Source organism: Mesoplodon bidens (assembly GCF_964165515.1).
Source record: "Mesoplodon bidens genome assembly, chromosome: 8".
Taxonomy (NCBI): Eukaryota; Metazoa; Chordata; class Mammalia; order Artiodactyla; family Ziphiidae; genus Mesoplodon; species Mesoplodon bidens.
In genome coordinates, this window is record NC_138165.1 from 92,743,807 (window position 1) to 92,765,417 (window position 21,611).

General features: G+C 46.4%; 1 long non-coding RNA gene across 6 annotated transcripts; it reads left to right on the forward strand.

Annotated features, from left to right (window-relative positions):
* The first annotated feature begins 9,324 nt into the window (after positions 1-9,324).
* On the forward strand, positions 9,325-11,556 carry LOC308621909. 6 transcript variants are annotated; one of them, XR_014016538.1, is made up of 4 exons: positions 9,325-9,613; positions 9,881-10,088; positions 10,212-10,461; positions 11,382-11,556. It is a non-coding gene; the product is annotated as an uncharacterized lncRNA (long non-coding RNA). The 6 variants fall into 6 exon arrangements; XR_014016539.1 differs by having other exon boundaries at positions 10,215-10,461; XR_014016540.1 differs by having other exon boundaries at positions 9,881-10,041.
* The last annotated feature ends 10,055 nt before the right edge of the window (positions 11,557-21,611 follow it).

Here is a 21,611-nt window from a genome sequence, read left to right on the forward strand (position 1 = left end):
CTATCTAGTGCTTCTGGAAGATGATCTAGGGGTGAAGGGCCCTCATTTTCCCATCTCCTTTGTTTTATAACCTCACGGTTCATAAGCCTCTACTTCGCAGAAGTCATCAGAAACTTCCTTTGAAGATGTTAAGGTCTATAGCATCTCAAGTGGACTTTACTCTTTGCAATATCAAGTAAGACAAGGCAGGGAATGGTCTCCCCATTTTATAGATGAGGGATCCGAGGCCCAGTGTGGTTGTCTCTTCCATAAAAGAATGTGGAAACTCACTTTTGAGACTATAGTCTGTACCTCACACCCTCTCAGACTCCTGAGAAGTTCTTTCTGTTCTCTAACGTTTATTCATTTCGTTGTAATTGATGTAAATCATTTCCTCTGCTTTTACCTGTTTCCTTCTAGTTGTCCAGAAAAAATCTGAAGTTGGATTTCCTATCCTTCTTGACATTTCATAGAAGGCAATAGAAGTATTAGGGGGAGTTGAAGGAATGACCCATAAGAGTTGTGGCCGATTTCCACCTCTTTTTGGGAAACACCACTTTGGTCATCTTGGCAGGAGGCTTGAGGGTGGGCATGAGAATTTTAGGGTGAGGGTGATTTCAATCCTGGGGTGTCTGTAATTCCCCAAATCTTATTAACATAGGGACTGAATACCAGACGTTCCTTTGGGTCTGCGTGCCGATGCTCTCAGCCTTTCCTAGCAGCCTTTCTCCACTGGTCTGGAACCTTTTAGGGCATTCCAAGCCCCCGCACCTCTCCCCCCGCCCCGGGGCTGGCCTGCAGTCAAGCATCTTCACACTCTGCTGCTTCCATCTGGAACTCCCTTCCTCAATTCCTGATGCTGGCTGCCTCCGGGCCTGCTTGCTATGCTGGTGCCCAGAATCCCACACAGCTCTGCCAGCTGAAGCCATGGGGAACTGCAGCAGCAGATAAGGGTGGGCTTCCCTGGAGGCAGGATGCATGGACCAGAGGATCCATGCAAGGTACCCATGACCATTCATCAAAGGGCACCTTACAGAAAGAGAAAAGACAAGTTACCAGCTAGGAGGAGGTAGTTGGAATGCACATAATCGAGGAAGAATATTACCAAGAACCCATAAAGAACATCTCCAGGTTACCTTAGGATTCTAAGATCCTCTATGGCATTGACTCCCCTTAAGTCATGAGATTTTGCCTGATATGGAGTCGCATCCTTTCCAGAAACTCTATTTTTCTTCTGCAAAAAGGTGAGGGAGGGCTTCCCTAGTGGCACAGTGGTTAAGAATCCGCCTGCCAATGCAGGGGACATGGGTTTGAGCCCTGGTCCAGGAAGGTCCCACATGCCGCGGAGCAACTAAGCCCCTGTGCCACAGCTGCTGAGCCTGCGCTCTGGAGCCTGTGAGCCACAACTGCTGAGCCCACATGCCACAACTACTGAAGCCCATGCGCCTAGAGCCCGTGCTCTGCAACAAGAGAAGCCAACGCAATGAGCAGCCTGCACACCACAACAAAGAGTAGCCCCCGCTCGCCGCAACTAGAGAAAGCCCGTGCGCAACAACAAAAACCCAACACAGCCAAAAATAAATAAATTAAATAAATTAAAAAAAAAAAGAAGGTGAGGGAGTCTGAATACAACATCAGGGGGACCACTAGCTGACTGCATCAGGGACCCAACAAAGACTTAGGCAACACAGGTGTTTAGCACACCTCTGGTTACCTCTGGACAGCTTGCATAACTTCCTGCCTCCAGGCAGACCTAGAGAGAGATGAATTCAGCTGAGGTTTCAGAAAACATGATGCTGGAAGAAAGTGAGAGGAGGGGTAGCATTCAGTAGAAACGGAACCAGACCCTGGAGACATCCGCATGGAGGGCTCTTACATAAACAAGATCAACCACGGGGCTTTCTCCTTCAGGCAACCCCCCTCCTAAATTCTTAGTCTCCGTGTTGTCAGTGTACTCCCCCTGCTGTCCTGACTTATGCCAGGAGTCACCTCCTCCTCCCCTTTACCCCCAACATCTATGCCATGGTGAACCTCGCCATTCCCCCGTGTGTGGACGATTCTCCTACTGGCTCCTACTGCAGGCCTCTTGTCGGGGGAGACAGGAGGCCCATAGCTCTCCCTTCCATCAAACTCTGATCTCATGATACCAGAACCTACAATTAACCCCATTTCCGATGAAGTCATGCCCACCTGCCTCTGCCTGGCTTCCCGGCGTCTCCACATCATGCCCTTGCCCTTCTCCTGATGAATCATTTTATGTGGCTCCCTTCCACGGCTTCTCTGGTCAGTCTCGTCTTGTCTCTCCCACAAGCATGTTAGTTTGATTCTTCCCTCCACACCTGGGCCTGAAATGCCAGCTTCAGTTCTGCTCCAGACGACCAATTCTTCAAGGCCCATTTCTTCTGTGAAGCATTCCCAGTCGAGTCATCCCCTTTATGCCCTTACTGTTTGTGTGTTGATTACTTCCAACTTGGCACCCATTTGGCAGTTTATGTTATATTACTAAGCATTGTCTTTTCAACAAGGTTGTAATCTTCTTGATGGTAAGAGTGCAATACCTGTTTGAATCACCTCTCTCTGCACCCAAGACCAGGATGTGGGAATGAGGGAAATTAACATTTATCCAGGGCTTTCAGACATCATCTCATTCAATCTTTTCAACCCTAAGAGTTGGATGTTTTTGGTCTCTTGTTTTATAGATGAGGAAACTGAAGCTCAGAGAAGTATTTTTACATCCACAGCTGGTAAGTGGCCGAGTCAGGATTAGAAACCAGTGTTGCCTGATAACAAAGCATCTTTCACGACTCCATGTCTCTATTCTAAGGTGGGGCATAGGGCACTCATAAATGCATTGGATCAGAAAAACAAGTTGACACATGAAGCTGATGTGCATTTAGAATCATTGGTAGCATTAAACCCATATATGTGTTTCTTTTAATCCCACCTTGAAAATTTAAATCCCAGATTGACCTATTCCAATGCTAATTTTTTTTCAGAGAAGTTAGGAGCAAGTTTTATGATTGATGTCTTTTTTTAAATGTCCTAATTATTTTTTTGGAAGCATGGTTCTTCTAAAATTTTTGCCTGGTAAGAAATGGTCCAGGGATGTCTGACGTCGCTTCTGAACTGAACAACCAGGGAGAAGGCTGTGATAGCTGGAAGTGTGTCTCTCAAGGCTGGTGTTCCTGCCCTTGCATCTTTTTAGACCGTAGTCAAAGGAGCAGCAAATTCTTGAGCTAGAACTCAATATATAGTGTAAATACATATACGTCATCCAGGTTCCCAGATGTCAGAAATTCCCCCATGACCCCGTAAGAAGAATATTCCATTGCTTTAGGGTGTGAAGAAAAAGGAGAGATAGATAAAGAGAGAGAGGGAGAGGGAACTTGAGCACAAATGAGGAAGACCTATAAAGGGAAAAGGAAACAAAGGAAAAAAAGGGGAATGGAGGAAGGCTGAAAGGAAGCTTTTCTCTTTTGAGAAGGTTTTCTCTATTAAGTGGATGGAAAAATACATCTTGAATCTTCAGAATTGGAAGGGAAAGCAAATTTTGTCTTAAGTGGCAACACTCCCCAAGTCCTTTTTCATGTCCTGACAGGGTGAGTACAGGGTCCGGTGGCTAGGGATTTAGGCTGAGTTGTTATGGTGTATCGCCCTTGGCGACATCATGTCATAGAAAGTGCAGTCCCCACCTTTAGGAAAGATGGCACTGGTGACTTTGCAAAAGTCTCAGTCTTGGTGGGTCGAGTGGTGGTGGTGAGCTCAGGAATGGGAAGCAGATTGCCTTGGCTTTGCAGATCTCTCCTTGGCTCCTGGCCTTTCTATCCTGTGGTTTTTGGTTTGTTTTGTTTTTGCGGTACGCGGGCCTCTCACTGTTGTGGCCTCTCCCGTTGCGGAGCACAGGCTCTGGACGCGCAGGCTCAGCGGCCATGGCTCATGGGCTTAGCCACTCCGCGGCAATGTGGGATCTTCCCAGACCTGGGGCACGAACCCGTGTCCCCTGCATCGGCAGGTGGACTCTCAACCACTGCGCCACCAGGGAAGCCCTTCCTGGCCTTTTTAGAGGAAATGTTTAGATGCCCTCTTAGGGGTTTCTGAGTGTGCCCACCTAGGGCGGTTTTGAGAATTGAGTGAGATCGGTGCCTGACACAGAGTCAGCCCTAAACAAGTGCCGGTTACATCTTCTTCACTAGCATAGAGAGAGCAGGAGCCCTCATTCGTTATTTCTGCAGGTTCATTTTCTACTTCTCTTCCCATTACTCACCTCCTTCCAGCCTCAAATACCAAGAGCCCCCACCTTGGGGCGTTGATGCCTGCCTCCTCCTCAGCTCAGGTCTCGTTGCTCCCTTATCTCCTCGTGGCTCCCTGACTCAGGTCCCGGCTCAAACATCAGCTCTGCAGGATCTTCCCAGACTAGGGTGTCTAAACCAGCACCCCCAGCACCTGCCACAGCCTCTCCACTTTGCTGTTCTGATAGCACTCACAACCCCTGACTTTCTCCTGTCTCTTCCCGGAGGCGACGGCTTCACAGGAGTAGGGACTTTGTTTGCCTGTTTTTTTCATTTTATTCCCAGTGTCTGTAACAGTTCCCAGCACACAATCGATATTCAATAAATATTTGTTAAATGGTTTATTCAACCAAAAATATTTGGAGGGTGGATTCTGCCTGGGGAAGGGTGAGGGGCACAGGGGCCCTGCTGCCTGTGGCATGTCTGGGCAAGTCAGTCCCCAGCAGAATTTCAGCCTTCACTTGCCCCTTCCTCTGGGCGTCCGGAGGCAGGTTATGACTTGCACAGCCATGTGCAGTGACCTGGTAGGGTGTGCTATATGACTGTAGGAGAATTCTAACACTCCTGGCTTTCGTGCCCAGACACCCAGATTCAAGTGCTGGTCTTCCCACCAGTTTGCCAGCCACAATACTCAAGTGAGCTAGCAAAATCCCCACCAGGGCTGCACTTTTTGCCCTGGGCATGGGGCATAGGGGGTGGTGTGTGTGTGTGTTTGTGTATGTGTGTGTGTGTGTGTGTGTGTGTGTGTGTGGTGTATGTGGAGGGGGGCATAAGGAGCCTGGTGTAAATGCATCATCCTTTTTATCTAATTTCACTGGAAGCATGGTTTTTATGGCGTATCAACCTTGGCTACATCACGTCATAGAAAGCACAGTTCCCACCTTTAAGATGGCACTGGTGACTTTGCAGAAGTCTCACTCATGGTGGGTCGGGTGGTGGTGGTGAGCTCAGGAGTAGAAAACAGCTTGCCTTAGCTTTGCAGATCTCTCCTCAGCTCCTGGCCTCTTTAGAGGAAATGTTTAGATGCCCTCTTAGGGGTTTCTGGGTGGAGGTGCTGGATTGGAAACATCTCAACAAAAATGAGCTCCTTGGCGGGTGAGTGCCTTGCTCACAGTAGAAACTCCATAGTAGGGAATGAATGTGCCCTAAGAGATGGGCTGGTGAAGAGGTCACTGGGCTTGGGGTTAGGAGAGCTGGGTTCTAGTCCTGCTTTTCCAGGCAGCCTCTGCCCTGCTCTAAGCCTCACTGTCCTCTGAGTATGAGGGCCGGACTCTGTCTGTGAGGTCCCTTCTCAGAGACTTACAGGAGTTAAAGTCCCATGAGAAGAGCAGCTCCACAGGTCTGCACACTGATTCGACGAAGCACAACTAACTCCCTCCTCCCCCTTGCCAGGTCCCTTCCTTCTTCCCATGGAGAGAAAGTGGCCTGCTTCTCCTGTCAGGGACACCTGAGTGGTTCCTGACATTCTGTGGCTTCTAGAGCTGGCTCTGAGCAGTCACAGCCCTGAGGACCATCATGAGGCTGTTCAAAGTCGTTAGGGATGGATGGAGGAGTTGGGGGGACCAGAGGCTGCAGAGATCCACGCTGTGGGAGCTGGGAAGCGGACCACAAAGAAAAACTGGACTTTCCTTTCCCAGGCCAGAGCAGGCTGCTTCTTTATGGATATGATGCAACGTTGCTCACCCCACAAATTCTTATCCCATCCACCCTTCATGAGTGCCATGATGCTGTAAACAGCTTGGTCTGGATGAACCCCCTGAGAACTGATCTTATCTGTCGCCCTCTATAGAAGTTTAAAAACACAGTTCCCAAATCCTTTGACCCTCCACTTCTTGAGAGGCGGGATCTGTCTCCCTTCCCCTTGAATCTGCCCTTGTGATCATTTGACGAAAGAATACAGTAGATGAGGCACTGTGCCCATATCTGGGTCCAGGTCTTCAGAAACAGGCAGCTGCCACTTCCTGTCTCCTGGGATGCTCGCTCTTGGCAGCCAGCCACTGTGCTGAGCGGGAGCCAAAGCGGCCTGTGAGGAGGAGAGACCCACATGGGGAGGAAGCGAGGCTCTGGGCCCGTGGCCCTGGCTGAACACCCAGTGCCAAGGTGCCAGCCCCGTGAGTGAGCCATCCTGGAAGCCCCCAGTCCAGCCAGCCCAGCAGACAGAACGTGGCAGAGGTGAGCTGCTCCCATCCGGCCCCGCCCAAATTGCAGGTACCTGAGCACGATAAATGCTTGTTGCTCGTATAGCTGCGAAGTCGTGGGGGGTGGTTTGTTAAGGGGCAACAGAACACTGGCGCCCCTGGTGCTGGGGAGCAAAAGCCCCTCAAGTCCTTCCGGACCAGTTGCTTCTATTTTTCTTAAAACAACTACCACCCCAACCATCCTGTGGACTCTCCTTCCCCTGGAAAAACTCAGCTCATCTTTCTGAACGAAGATGGTGATTTGCAGGAATTTTATTCCTAGAAGTCCACTCCCCCTCCCTTCTCATTTCACTCCTCCCTCACAAGCCCCACGCCCACTTCCTCTTATTTTTTCTCTTCCATCCTTCCAGCAGACACTTTCTCCTTAGCCTCGGGCTCCTGCAACCACCCCAAGGGACTTGACCGCATGCCTGGGTGGGGATCTCAGGTGTGTTCTGTGCATGCATGTGAGTGCATATGTGTAGGCAGGGGTCGGTGCACGTGTGTGTGTGTGTGTGTAGGTGTGTATGGAGGATAGTGTTACAAACACTGGAGGTGGGTAGCAGGTAGTACAGGAGCTGATGATTTTGACCGCTGTATTTGGTGGGTTCATTGGAAACCACCCGTTCTTTTTAAAGATACTTAAAAATTCAAATCAATCTTTTCTGGTTATCCCATTCTGCATTTTTCAAATTTTCTACAATGACATGGATTACTTTTGTAATGAAGGAAATAAATCTCACTTTTCCTTCCAATACTCAGAGTTGACCAGAATTTATATTCTGGTGAATTTCCTTGCAGCCTTTTGTCTGTACTCAAACATCTATTGAATATTTGAGATCGTGCCATGAATACAGTATGTGTCTTGACTTTTCACTGTGCTTTATATTTTAAGAGTCTCTCTCTCACTAAATATTTTCCCAAACCTATTTGTTTTTGCTCCAGTGTATTTTTCCTTTTTTTAAAATTGAGGTATAGTTGATTTACAATATTATATGTTTCAGGTGTACAACATAACGATTCACAATTTTTAGTTTGTACTCCATTTATAGTTACTATAAAATATTGGCTATGTTCTCTGTGCTGTACAGTATATCTCTGTAGCTTATTTATTTTATACATAGTAGTTTGTACCTCTTAATCCCCTACCCCTGTCTTGTCCCTCCCTCCTTCCTTCTCCCCACTGGTAACAACTAGTTTGTTCTCTATATCTGTGAGTTTGCTTCTTTTTTGTTATATGCACTGGTGTGTTGTGTTTTTTAGATTCCACATATACATGATATCATACAGTATTTGTCTTTCTTTGTCTGACTTATTTCACTAAACATAATACCTTCCAAGTCCATTCATGTTGTTGCAAATGACAAAATTTTATTCTTTTTTATGGCTGAATAGTATTCCATTGGTGTGTGTGTGTGTGTGTGTGTGTGTGTATGTGTGTGTGTGAGAGTGTGTATACACATACCACATCTTCTTTATCCATTCATCTGTTGATGGACACTTAGGTTGCTTCCATATCTTGACAATTGTAAATAATGCTGCTATAAACATTGGGGTGCACCAAACCTAATTTTTAATAGCTTGATAATGTTCTAGCATAAAAAATTTATTTATTTTTTATTTATTTACTTATTTAATTTGTTTAGCATTTACATGACATTTAGGTTATGTTTTTATATATATATATCACATCATATGTATACCACAACCTAAACGTAAAATAAATATGTGTGTCAGACATACATGTGAGTGTGTATACACACACATATCTCATACCCTTATACATAAATCTTTGAAGCTTTACATCTTCAAATGTTTTCACTTTGATTCCTGGAAGTGAAGTTCCAGGTTAAACACTATGAACATTGGAGAGGCTCCTGGTATGCAGTACAAAGCGGTAGAAACTGTCCCTTCTGAAATCTCTGCTTGGCTTCAGGAACCATCTTCTGACTGTCTGGGCATCTCTTACTCTTTCATTCCCAGGAGATGACCAAGCAGGGATGGGGAACCCGAGGAAAGAAAAGACCAGGTGAAGATATGCGAGAAAATATGTAGCTGGCAGAAAGAATTCCTAAGCTTATTTTATGAATATTTGAATGGCTAGGGAGATAGTTTTTGTCTTCTTGCCCAACTTAATATAAGGAAGGCAGAGAAGGGAACTAACAGTAGTCACATGGGTAGATGCTTTCCATCCATTGCCTCATTTCATCCTTACAAGGACCCTGAGTTATTATTATTCCAATTTTATAGATGAGGAAACTGGGTTCTGGGAGGTTAGATAACCTGTCGGAGTCAGACAGCTGGTAAGGAGAGAGCCCGGAGGTGAACCCAGGGCTGTCCAGCTCCAGAGCCAGTGAAATGAGCTGCCATCTGGTTCCTCAATTTCCATAGCAAGATACGGGGAGGGGATGGGCTTTGGCCCTCCCCTCCTCTCCCTTCCTCCCTGTTCCAATTCACTCTTTCTCCCTTTGAACAGAGGGGACTGAGATGAAGCCTTAAGGAGCCCTTTCCCAACTGTTACAAGATATAGGACACCATCCCCCAGAAGTGATCGAACCTCTTTCCCTGAAAAGCATCTGCATCCCAGTGAAAGTCTTCTATCCTCCACCCTGCCTAGATAACCTCTGGAGGCCCCTGCCGAGCAGAGGATTTCAGGGGTTGCTGGGAGCCCTCTGTGGCTGTTCTGACCTGCATTCTTCCAGCACATGTTGTCTAGGAGCAAAGAGGGGAGGGAGGGCGCAGCTGGCAGGGAAACCACGGGGAGTTGGGCAGATCAAGGAGTATTAATCGTGTGGCCACTGGCTGCTAGGCCTGCCCTCAGGGTCCGTCACAGGGGAGGGGCCCAGAGGGTAGTTAAGGGCTCCTGCCCCAACATGCGCAGGAGGAGTGCCCCTTAATCAGAGTTTTTGCCCAATCCCTCACTCTCCCAGCCACTAAATTGCATCTCTTACCCCTTCAGATTTCCTTTGCAAGATTTGTCCTCCAAGGAGCCATCCCAGATGGACCCCATGTGGCTCTGTTTAGATGCCTCATTCCATTTGGGTAGTTTCATCTGGAGGTGACATTCAAAGTATTTAAAAACAGTAAGAATGAGTTTAGTCCTAGACCAGTCTTCACAGATAGCCAGCTCCGAAGGCAGGAGTCTGCGCTCCAAGGACCTCTGCTCAGGCAAGTGTTAACTCTTTAGTTGCTGGACTGGAGGGAGGTATGAAGGTGCCAGGAGAGAGAATGGGGTGGCCCAGGCACTAGTGGGGCTCAGGGTATTGGCTGTTTACCAAGTGGTACAGGATGTTTTCAATATTTTAAGAACTGATATGGCTGTACCCGTGTGTACAGGTATGGCTGGGCTCTGCTTAGACGGGAAACAATGACGCCCTGCCCATGGTTTCTTAGGGTCATTGCAAATGAGTCTTTCCTGACCCCTGTTCCCCACAGGTCCCTCTTCCTCTGCATCTCCACCCAGAGCCTAACAACGGTTTCTGGAGTCATGTCCCTGCAGCTGCCACATTCTAGCTCATCAGAGATGAGCATAACATGGACCAAAGCCTGTTCTCAGTTCCACAAATGAGGGGTCCTCTGCCTCAGTCTCCCCCATGGTATCTGCCCTCCTGGGTGCCCCCCTCACAGCAAGCACTCAGTCAAGGTGCTTGATAAAATATTTGGTTTGGGGTGGGTTCAATTTAGATTAAATTCTCATTTGGGGATCTAAGTCAAGACCCGCAGTTCTCAAGAGGAATGTGGCTAACCAGCAGTCTCTCCCTTGCAGCAGATTCTACTGGTCCTCTCTTTCTAGGTGGCAGGCAGTACACTGACCCGAAATTCCAGAAGCTGGGCTTCTGCTCCTGGCTCCACCATCACCAGCTACATGGCCCTGAGTGAGAATTTCCTGTCTCTGGGCTTCATTTCCCTCCTCCTCAAAACAGATCTGGAAAAGCTGATCTGCAAGCCTGTTCAATCCACAAAAATATGATTCCGTGTTTCCCTTTCATTGCTACCTCGATGCAACATCCATTACAGTTAAGAAAGTAGTTTGGGGAAGAAGATGGTCTGTGTTCAATGCTGGTTCAGCCACTTAATACTATTAGCCTTGGGAAAATAGGAGGGTACTTGGGTGGGTTAAGTAATATTGTAAAGTTTTAGAACACTTGGTTCTTAGTAAACTTTCAATAAACATTGTCCATTTTTGCTGCCTCTGGTTAAGTGTAGGTTTCATCAAGGCTGAGTGTCACCTCTCCTTTATTAACTGATACCCAAAGCACCATATTCTAAGTCTAAATTGATTAACCCTGTGAGCAGGTTGCCACCAGGGTCTCTCTCCTGTATCAGAAGGAGCAGAACTGGGCTTCCCTGGTGGCGCAGTGGTTGAGAGTCCGCCTGCCGATGCGGGGGACACGGGTTCATGCCCCAGTCCGGGAAGATCCCACGTGCCGCAGAGCGGCTGGGCCTGTGAGCCATGGCCGCTGAGCCTGGTCGTCCAGAGCCTGTGCTTCGCAACAGGAGAGGCCACAGCAGTGAGAGGTCCGCATACCGCAAAAAAAAAAAAAAAAAAAAAAAACGGAGCAGAACTAACATCCACTGAGGTTTTTACTCTGGGCCAGACCCTGTACCAGACACTTAACATACACTTTCTCATTTCATCTTCACAAGAATGGCAAGGGCTAAGTGTTATTCTCCCCTCATTTTACTCCTGAGGAAATGGAGGCTCAAAAAGATAAGAGCCACAGCACTAATAGCAATTATAGATTCAGATCCAATTCTGGGGGTGCTTCAAGCCCATGCCAGGGGGAAACAGAAGGAATTCCTCTGGAAAGACAATTCCATGTCAGTCCAAGCTCTTCTGGGTAGAAAGCTGACACCTGCATGTAGAGAAGGAAGCTATCCTATTGGGGGTGGGGGGTGAGCATTCCCCCTAAAGCCATCTCTCTCTTCCTTCAAGCCAGGCTTAAAGATCCAAACCACAAAGGAAGATGAAAGACTCTGGCTGATGAAGTCCTCCACCCTGAGAAGAGGAAGAAAAAAAAAGAGAGCGAGAAAGAAAGGAAAGAAAGAACAGAACAGAGGGAGGGGGAAGGAATAATCCTTGACAAATATTTTCTGTTAATAAATTCCATTTTGCCTCTAAAATGTTTGCCAACTATCTAAGCAGGAAAAATTTTTCACATACCAGGGCAAACCGTCGCCAAAACGCCTCTCCAGTTGGCCTGCCCGCAGCCCCTGTTTCCATAACCTCCCAGGAGGCAGCCTCTCATGGACTCTGTGGTCTTCCTCCAGGAAGACCTGCCTTTTCCATGAAGGAGGTTTGCGGGTATTTAGGTGTTTGCTCTTCCCAGCTTGGGGAGAAGGTAGCTGGGGAGCCCAGCAGGTCTTCCTGTGTCCCCAGATCTCCTCTCCTCTCCTCTCTCCCTTTCTCTTCTCTCCTCCTCTGTCTTCTGCCCTCCTCTCCTCCCATCTCCTCCCTTCCTTGCCCTTCCTCTTTCTCTTTCTCTCTCTCTCTGAACCAGAGTGTGGAAGACTTCCGCCTCACTGCCCTCCTGCTTCCCTCCCAGGCCCATCCCCGTCTCTGCGGTCAGGACCACGTCTCTCCTGCCCGCTCTCCCTCCTCGTCCTTCTTATTCTCCTTCCTGCTCCCAAACGTGGCTTTATTGGATTGGGAGGGAGGAAGTTCTCAAACCCTTAGTGTCATCTTCCGACACCTTCAATGCTCTGCCTTCACGCATTCATAAGATTCAACAAGTTTTACTGTGGGCCTACTGGTGGCTTCCATGTTTGAAAAATGCATCAGGCCTTAACACTGGGTTTGGAGAAAGTTCTAGCTAGCAGCAAGGACTTGTTCATTTTGTTTTATTGAATTTGCTTAGGGATGAGCTTTCTTGAAGATCCTATGGGTAGATTTGTGCCAAAACATACCACTCAGGGACTCCTGAAACCATCTGGGGAATATCTGGATGAAAACAAAAGGCATTTGTCAACGTCATTCTGTCAAGCTGGAGAGCAAATGTGGATCTAGTTAAAACTAAAATGAGGCCAGAGGGTTGATTATCTTTTCCCCTGATGGACCATCTTTCTATCTCCAGCTCAGCTCTTCCCTTCCTGGAATAGTGAGTCTGGCATCCACAATATTGTTCTCACTCGGGCCAACTAGGAGAGCAGCATCTAACACAGCTCCTTGTCTCAGAAGGAAATATGTTCACTCTCCTATGGCCTGACCTTGGTGTTGAGTTTCTCTTATTTTTCCCTCTGGTGTACTTTGGAGACTTTTTAGGGAGCCTGATGATTTCTTATTTCATTAGGTCATAAAAATCAGGGTCTTTGGGTAAGCAGGACCTCTCTGGGGTCACCGTACCCAAGGACTAGCCTCTATTTAAAATAACTCTTCTGGACTTCCTTTGCTGTCCAGTGGTTAAGACTCTGTGCTTCCAGTGCAGGGGGCGTGGGTTCGATCCCTGGTCAGGGAACTAAGATCCCACATGCCATGCAGCGCAGCCAAAAAAATAAAATATACTCTTCCTTCCTCTCTCCCTTCCTTTAGCAACTATTTATTGATGCTATGTTCTAAGATGCAATGATAAATAAGACAGACAGGTTTTTGCCTTGCTTGAATTTATTGCCTGGTGGAAGATATAGTGCAAGATATCAAATGGGTCAGTCAGTGTAGTGTAGCAAGTATAGTAAGACCCATCTTTAATCTTTCTGATACCATGTTTTGTACCTTGTGATTAAAAGCTTCATTTTAGCATCTACTCTTTGACCCTGCAATTCTACTTCTAGAATTTATTCTTATTAATTAAATGTGTGAGGTACCATTTGTAGATGATTATTTGTTATAGAAATGTTTATAATAGCAAATGATTGGAATTATCTCCAAAGTCCACCAGTAGGGTGTTAGTTAAATACACTATGGTATATTCATAGAATGGAATTCTATCCAGCAGTAAAACAAAAACAAACAATCCCCCCCAACCAAACAAAACAAACAAATACTACAACAAAAAAAAGCAACAACGAGAAAGCTCTTTTTTGTACAGATACAAAATAATCTCCAAGAGACACTGTTAAGAGAAAATGCAAGGTAAAGAACAAGGAGTTTAGTGAGTTACCATTTTTGTAAAGAAAAGGGAAAAAGAGTATGAAGACATATATGTGTGTGTATTTGGTTGTGTATGTACAGAACATCTCTGCAAGGCTACAAGAGAGGGGAGCTATTTGGCTGTGGGATAGGAGTTGAAAGGAGACTATTCACTGTATCCCTGTTTGTACTTTCAGACTTTAAAATCTGTGGATATAGTACTTCTCCTAATATTTAAATTTTACTTTAAAAAAATAAGAACAATAAGAGGAGGTGGGCAAACAGAAGCGTGGATGCCCTTTTTAAGGCAGGCAGCTGCCGTGCAGCTTTATGCATTATTGGTATGAGGAGATGCAGATTTAATATTGACAGATCTTCCCTTTTTTTTTTTATTGCTCTGCACTTTTTTAGTAAACCATATCTCAGTACATAGAGATAGATCTGCCTCATTGTTTTTTTTTGCGGTACGCGGGCCTCTCCCTGCTGTGGCCTCTCCCGTTGCGGAGCACAGGCTCCGGACGCGCAGGCTCAGCGGCCATGGCTCACGAGCCCAGCCGCTCCGCGGCATGGGGGATCCTCCCGGACCGGGGCACGAACCTGTGTCCCCCGCATCGGCAGGCGGACTCTCAACCACTGCATCACCAGGGAAGCCCAAGCCTCATTGTTTTTTAATGGCTTCAAAGTATTTTATAATGCTGTTCTCACCAGTAATCATACCTGATGACTCTAACAGTAAAACTGATTACGTCATTTTGTTAGATTAATGGTGTGGTGGTAGACATGTTGTTTTTCCAGCAGGAGCACTATTTGCATGATTAGTATCCCTAAATCCTTCAGCCTCAGAGAAGACTTTGTAACTTCCCCTTGGTGGCTAGTCGCAGGTAGAACAAACGGCTCGTCTTGCTTCTGTCTCGTCTGAATGTCTTCTGTAAGCATTGTAAGATGTTTACATCTTGTAAACATTGTAAGAATGTTTATAAAATATGATTTGGCAAAGTTTCCTGGATAATGCATTGGACAAAATGGTTAGTCCTGGTTCTACCTGATGGCATGGTGTTAGAAAAGTCATAGTTTCCCAGTATCGTACTTTTTCTTTTCACATAGTGGTGTCCAGATCTGCTCTTAACCCTCTCACAGGACTGTCCCAAGTCTCATGGAGACCACACAGGTGAGAGCCATTTGGGTATCTAGAGAAAGATGCTACAGGAATCCAGGAGATTATTTTCATAATTAGGAATGCCACGGGAGCCCATTTGAGCCTACGTTCTCTGTACGGGTCCACACGTGAGCACCACAGCAACCCTATCAGGTAGGTATTACTATCTCCACTTCAGATGGGAAAACTGAGCTCAGAGACATTTTTAAAACTTGCCTAAAAGCTTTCTAGATCTTCCAATTTTTAAGAGAAGCTGAAAATAATAATTAAGTTTGAGGAAACTTCCACCAATTAAAAAATGTTGGTTCAGAAAAAAAAAACGGGCTAAATGAGGCAGGTCTATGAACTGTGTCCGGTCTGAGCCCACCATCGTGGGGTCCTGTAGTAGGGACTCCAGGATCCCTTAAGAAGCTACTGTCTTTATTCGGAGAGAGGTAATGAAGGCTGCCCGGGGCAGGGGCAGCGGGCTGGCAGGGCCAAGACAGATGGAGTAGAACCTATGTGCAGGGGGGCGGGGGGAGGGAGAAACAACAGGACCTGATGACACTTGGATGTGGGGGATAAGAGAGAAAGAGAGGTGCCAGAAAGCAGGATTTTCAAGCTTGAGTGGTTTGTAAGATGCAGTGATTTATAGGCAAAATGGAATGAGAATGGCTCTGAAACCAGGAAGAGCTGGGTTCACACCCCTTCTCCACCATTTGGGGTAAAATTTGGGTTTTCTTATCATTCAGTATGGATACCTTAGAGGTAGGTGCCAAGCAACATAACGCATGTGAAGTGTTTATGGTGCTCAAAGTATTAGTCGTAACAAGCATTTGCCTTCATTTTCTCTACTTCCACTTCTCTTACAGTCTGTGTGGTCCTGGTGGAGCTGACTCCACCCCGAAGAGGGTGTAACAGGAAGCTCAGGTCTGGCCAATGGGTGAACTACATTTTCCTGACAATGGTAATAGGTTCACGGTGTTCATGTGACCAAATCCAGACCAATTAGAGCCAGTGAGAACCAGTCCGGGCACTTCCATTGGAATTGGACTAGAGGTGGGGGGGTTGTGGTTCCCGGACGGCTTGGCCACCTTGCCAGCCCGAGGGAAGATGGAGCCAACCAGAGTTAGCAGACCTGAGAGATGAGGAGAGAGAAACTGGGGCCTGGGGAAACAATTAATGTCTCTACATCATGCCTCAGCTCCATGTCGGAGTTTTCAGCTCACATCTTAGCCAGTACCTTCCCTTTTGTCTTAAATGAATACATATGAACAGACAAATAAACACAGTGTCCGTGGACAGAGGACAGGAAACTGCTAGGTAGACCCCTTGATGTTTGGTGTCCCAGTGACTTGGGACCCACCACCCTCCTTAATCCCCTGGAGATTTTGTGGGGATGGGGGGAGGGAAATTGATAACCACTGAGAATTCTCCATTCCTGCCAACAGCCCAGTAACAGCATCGCAAGAGGCTTCCTGATTAGTGAAAACTGAGACATACAGTCAAGTGTGAGTCAGAGGTGACAGAAGGGAGCCTTGTGAGGGAGTTGGGAGTGTTCTTGCTGTTTCTAGATTCCTGTGCAGGGATGCTCTGTGGGGAGGCCTGGGATTCTATGGCCCTGAAGCATGCAGGTCACCTCCAGAGCTTCAGTGCCTCTTGTCACGTAGGCCCTGTGAGCACTAAAACAGCACCACCCAGGATGTGACTCCCTCAGAGAGACATCAAATGGTGAAAGTTGTTCAGGCAGGAGAAGGTGAGGCCTGAAATGTCCCCTGAATGATGAGCTGGCAAAGGGTGTGTTAAGTGTGCGTGAACGTCTGTCTTCCATCTGAACAGTCAGGGTGTGGTCCAAGTTCGGTTTATCTCAGTAACTTGCAGAGGAACCCAGACAGTGACAGTGCCTGGCACATAGAAAGAGCTAGAACAGAACTTTTCACACAAAAACAAACTGGGAGACTTCAGCGAACTCCTTCTCCTCTTCCCAGAAGAGCAAGCCTAACTAAGCAAGCTGGCTAAACTCAGGAGTGAGTTTTTGGGGCAAACCCTGGTGTAAGGAAAGGTGTGTGGATTGAGGTCCCTCAGAGAGACATCAGTGCGCTGGGAGTGTTGACAGGGAAAAGGGTTAGTTCCCCTGACACAGGGCCTCCTTGCCAGCCTTCACTAGAACTGCAGACATAAGGGAGCAAACCTGCAAGTCAAAGGGTCATGTTTGGAGGAGGAAGATGGTGGGAGCTTACCGGCATCTCAGCCCAGTGTCCCTACCTTCCAGCACCAGCAAGCATGAATGTTTTGTCTGGAGGCTGCTGAGCCCTTTACATCATTGTCTGGGCTACAACACTTCTGAATGATTCCCACATCACAGCCTTTAAAAGGTCTGCCCTCACTCCCCTGCCAGTGAGGTACCTGGACAGCAATCCTTGTGTCACAGTGAGATTCAGTCGGGTGGAAGGAATGAGTGGCTGTGCCATACCTCTGACCTGCTTTTGGCCAAAAAAAAAAAAAAAAAAAAAAAAACGGGAAATCCCATCTTCCTCTAAAAGAATGGAAGAAAAATTGCTGCTGGGATGGCAGGGTTGGAAGATTTAAAGCCTTCCTGGGAGAAGTAACACGTGGGCTCTAGCTGTCAAATTATCATTGATTAACAGGTGGCTCTTGAGCAATTCAAATCAACTTACCCATCCATTCCACAAACACTGAGTGATGGCCACATGTCAGGTACCATGGTTTGCACTGGGAACATAAAGCTGACTGAGGAATATTTCCTACCTGTACAGATTATATGGGAAGAAAGGCCAGCCATCACAACAATTAATTATACCACAGGGTGGTGCTTGGTGTGCCGGGAGGAACCCAGGTGCAATGGAGCCTAACAGAGGGCCATCTTCTGTGGGCTTGCTTTCTCATCTGTGCACTAAATGTGCGGTCCCAGATCATAAAAGGAAGGTAAAGGGGCTTTGATGTTCTTGTCATGGTCATGTCTTGAGAAGGAACGTAGACCCAGGTCAGCCTCCAAAGCAAATGCTGAACAGTGGTTCTCAAACTCCAGTGATCATTAGAATGAGAACCTGATGGAGAGATTATTTTTAGAAGGCATATTCCTGGGCCCAACCCTAGGAATTCTGACTCAATAGGTTTATGGTAGGGTCTCAAAATCTGCATTTTTAAGAAGTATCTTGGATTTATTCTGATGCAGATGGTCCATGGCTCAAGCCTTGGAAAAGCCTGTCTCCAAAGCCCCTGATGACCCTGATGGACTAAAATTTCCCCAAATCCAAGTCATTTACATTGAGTGAGCATAAGTACGCATGACAGAGCTTGGATTTTAGCTTCTCCCCCAAGATACAGGCTTCAACTTTATGAGACTAGCTGGTAGAAATCGCCAGGCTGCCTGTCTGTTTGACAGAAATCACGTCAATTCACGCAGTTACTCTTCACTTAGTTTGGGGAGAAACAGTGTGAAAATGCAATATGAAGTCAAAATAGTTTCCCAATACAAAAACACCTACATATCCTAAATAAGAAAGCAGGGTAGAGTAGTGATGAAGAACACAGGCTCTGAAGCCAGGTTGCTTAAGTTTCGATCTGAGTTTCTTCACTTACTAGCCATAAGACCTTGGGCAAGTTACTCTGCTTCTCTATGCCTCGATTTTCTTATACGAAAATGAGACTGATAATAATAGTACCTACCTCAAGAGGTATTACTGGAGTTAAATAAGCTAATATGTGTAAGAACTTAGCATGGTGTGTGGTGCTTACATACAAGAAATACTACCTGTTATTAACAAGGCTGAGTGTACAGAAAGCCTCCAGAAGCCAGATACCAAGAGGGAACTGAAAGTTAGAAAAGTAAGCACGTGGGCTGTCCTTTGCAGTTACCATGGGGTGGAGGAGTGGTGCTGGTGTGAGAGCTGGTTTTATTTACACAGAGGTTTGGGTTTTCATACTGTTCAGGGACAAGAAACAAGATCTTGAACCTCTGGGAGGTGGAGTGTTGGCACTGAGGCTTCCACATAAAGCCAAGACCATGGAAGGACAACATCCTTTAAACAATTGTAGACCGGAAATAGTCAATCTCTAGCATTAAAAAAAATGGGAAGAAAGCTTGTTTATATTGAACTGAGCTCTAGGTCAGGAGGAGAAAATATCTCCCTTAAGAATTCAAAACCACTGGCATGAGCCTTTAGTGGGTTTGGGGTTTGAATAAATAGTTCCTGTACAACCTAGAAACCCCTGGGCTAAGAAATGACATAAAATTTGGTCTGGGCCAAAGATACTCTGTTACAAGCAAACACTTTGATGACACTGGTTTCTCCAGATTAAAGCCGCGCTGAAGATGAGCTCACAATCCGAAATCACATAACACACAAGGGAAAACCATGAGCTGGAGTCCACAGATCCAACGAACAACAAGACTCGACTTCCCAGAACCTTAGATTATGGAACCATCCTAGGAGACCACAAACTAAGTATGTTAAAATGACTAATAGCATAACGTAAGCCTTCAAAAATATAATACATATCTAGAAAGTGAACAAAATAAGGCAGACTTAAAAAATAAAACAAAGAGTACTTTGATATAAAAAAAATACTCATTAAAATTTAAAACTCAGTGAAAAAACTAAACAGTAGATTAGACAGAGCTGAAGAAAGAAGGATTGAACTTGGAGGTAAATCTAGGAAATTATCCAGAGGGAGCCCAGAGGCGGAAACTATGAAATAGATATCAGGCGACACAGAGGAGAAAATGAGAAAGTCTCCCATATATATAATAGAAGTTCCAGAAAACTGAGAGGATGTGGTGAGGCCATGTTTGAAGGGAAGATGCCTGAGAATTGATGAAAGATAAGAATGTTTAGATTCAGGAATCACACCGAACCCCAAAGTAGAGAAATAAAACCAAATATTCTGGGGACTTCCCTGGTGGTGCAGTGGTTAAGAATCTGCCTGCCAATGCAGGGGACACGGGTTAGATCCTTGGTCCAGGAAGATCCCACATGCCACGGAGCGACAAAGCCCGTGCACCACAACTGCTGAGCCTGAGCTCTAGAGCCCGCGAGCCACAACTACTGAGCCCGCATGCCACAACCACTGAAGCCCACGTGCCTAGAGCCTGTGCTCTGCTCTAGGCACGTGAGCAAGAGAAGCCACCGCAATGAGAAGCCCGAGCACCACAGAGAAAGCCCATGCACAGCAACGAAGACCCAATGCAGCCCAAAGTAAATAAATGAATGAATGAATACTAAATAAATAAATAAATAAAATTTCTATAAAAACAAAAACAAATACACCACAGCAAAACTGCAAAACGCCAGAGGCAAATTTTATAAAAGAAACCAGAGAGAAAAGACCAGGTGAGATCCATTGTAGTAGAGAGTGCCCGTGAGAAGCCATGAAGACCACGTGAGCATGGGTGTTCCTAGAACATGTATCCTAGGAGTGGAGCCTGCATAACGCAGGGCCCCACAAACGTGAGACAGAGAGTGGGTAGAGTCAGAGACTGAGATCAAGGATGACCTCAAAAGCAGGCAGAGGAGGGCCTCCCTGGTGGCGCAGTGGTTGAGAGTCCGCCTGCCGATGCAGGGGATACGGGTTCGTGCCCCGGTCCGGGAGGATCCCATATGCCACGGAGCGGCTGGGCCCGTGAGCCATGGCCGCTGAGCCTGCGCATCCGGAGCCTGTGCTCCGCAACAGGAGAGGCCACAGCAGTGAGAGGCCCGTGTACCGCAAAAAAAAAAAAAAAAAAAAAGCAGGCAGAGGATTTGGACTTGGTATCAAAGGCTGCAAGGAACTCTTGCATTGTTACAAGGACCCAATGAGACAAGTAAATAGACTTGTTAATTAAAAAGCATTTTCAAAAGGATTGTTCTGCTGTGACCGTGGTGTGGAAACACAACTATTCTGGGACTCTTTGTTCCCAACTCCAAACTGCTGGGTTTTTTGTTTTGTTTTTTCTTTCTTTCTTTTCTTTTTTTTAAATAGCCCAGAGAGGTTTTGCAACAGTCTGAGGTGCTTTGAGAAAAGCGTTAAATCAATTTTGAGCAAATGTTTGCTGTTTCATTCTGGATTAACCATTCTGTGTGCAGTGTTGACATTTTCTGATGGAAGTGACATAAATTACCCTCCTTCCTTTCCCTCTCTATTGCTGTGTCAGATTAGGTGTGCCCTGCTTGGAAAAACTCTGGATTGGGCCAAACAAGGGGATGTCCCTGAAAATCTTGATTTCACATACAGGTTAGTAATTCCCTCTGGTCTTTAGCTTCTTGGCTTGCTGTTAACAAATGGAAAGTTGCTAAGCATTTGCCCAGGAAACCCCCATAAAGAATCACACACAGCCTTTCAAGGAATGTGTATGAATTAGCCAAGGCTGGCCCCAGGGAAATGAGGAGATGGGCTGGGTACCACTTGACTCACCCCATCACCCACTCAGGAGCTTTTATCTCACTTGTGACAGGAGGCCACAGCTGGCCCAGGGAGAGCTTATTCTTTTGACACATTTTTATGGAGTGATGACTCTGTGAAAGTCACTGCACTCAATGTGCTAGGGACACTATAGTGATTCAGACAAGATCCCTGTGCTCTCGGGAGCTTAGAGTCTAGTGAGAGATGCAGATAAGTCATTGTGATGTGGCTCTGAAAGTGTTATATGATGGGGGTGATAATAGACATGGTAGGGGGAGACATAACTGAGGCTTGAGAGGAATGATAAGAATAGCTGAAGGAAGGAAAAAAACAAGTTATATTCAAAGATTTGTGCATTGTTCAACTTTTTGGAGCACCAAAACCGAGAGGTGAACAGTGAGAAGTGTTGCTGGAAAGACAAGCAGGAGCCAGACCAGAGAGGGTCCAGAAGCCATGGTCAGAATGAGGTCTGATCCTGAGGACTCTGGGGGGCTGTCAAAGGATTTTATGCAGGAAAGCAACCTGATTCGATTTTATTCTTAGCAAGCTCACTCTGGCTGCTC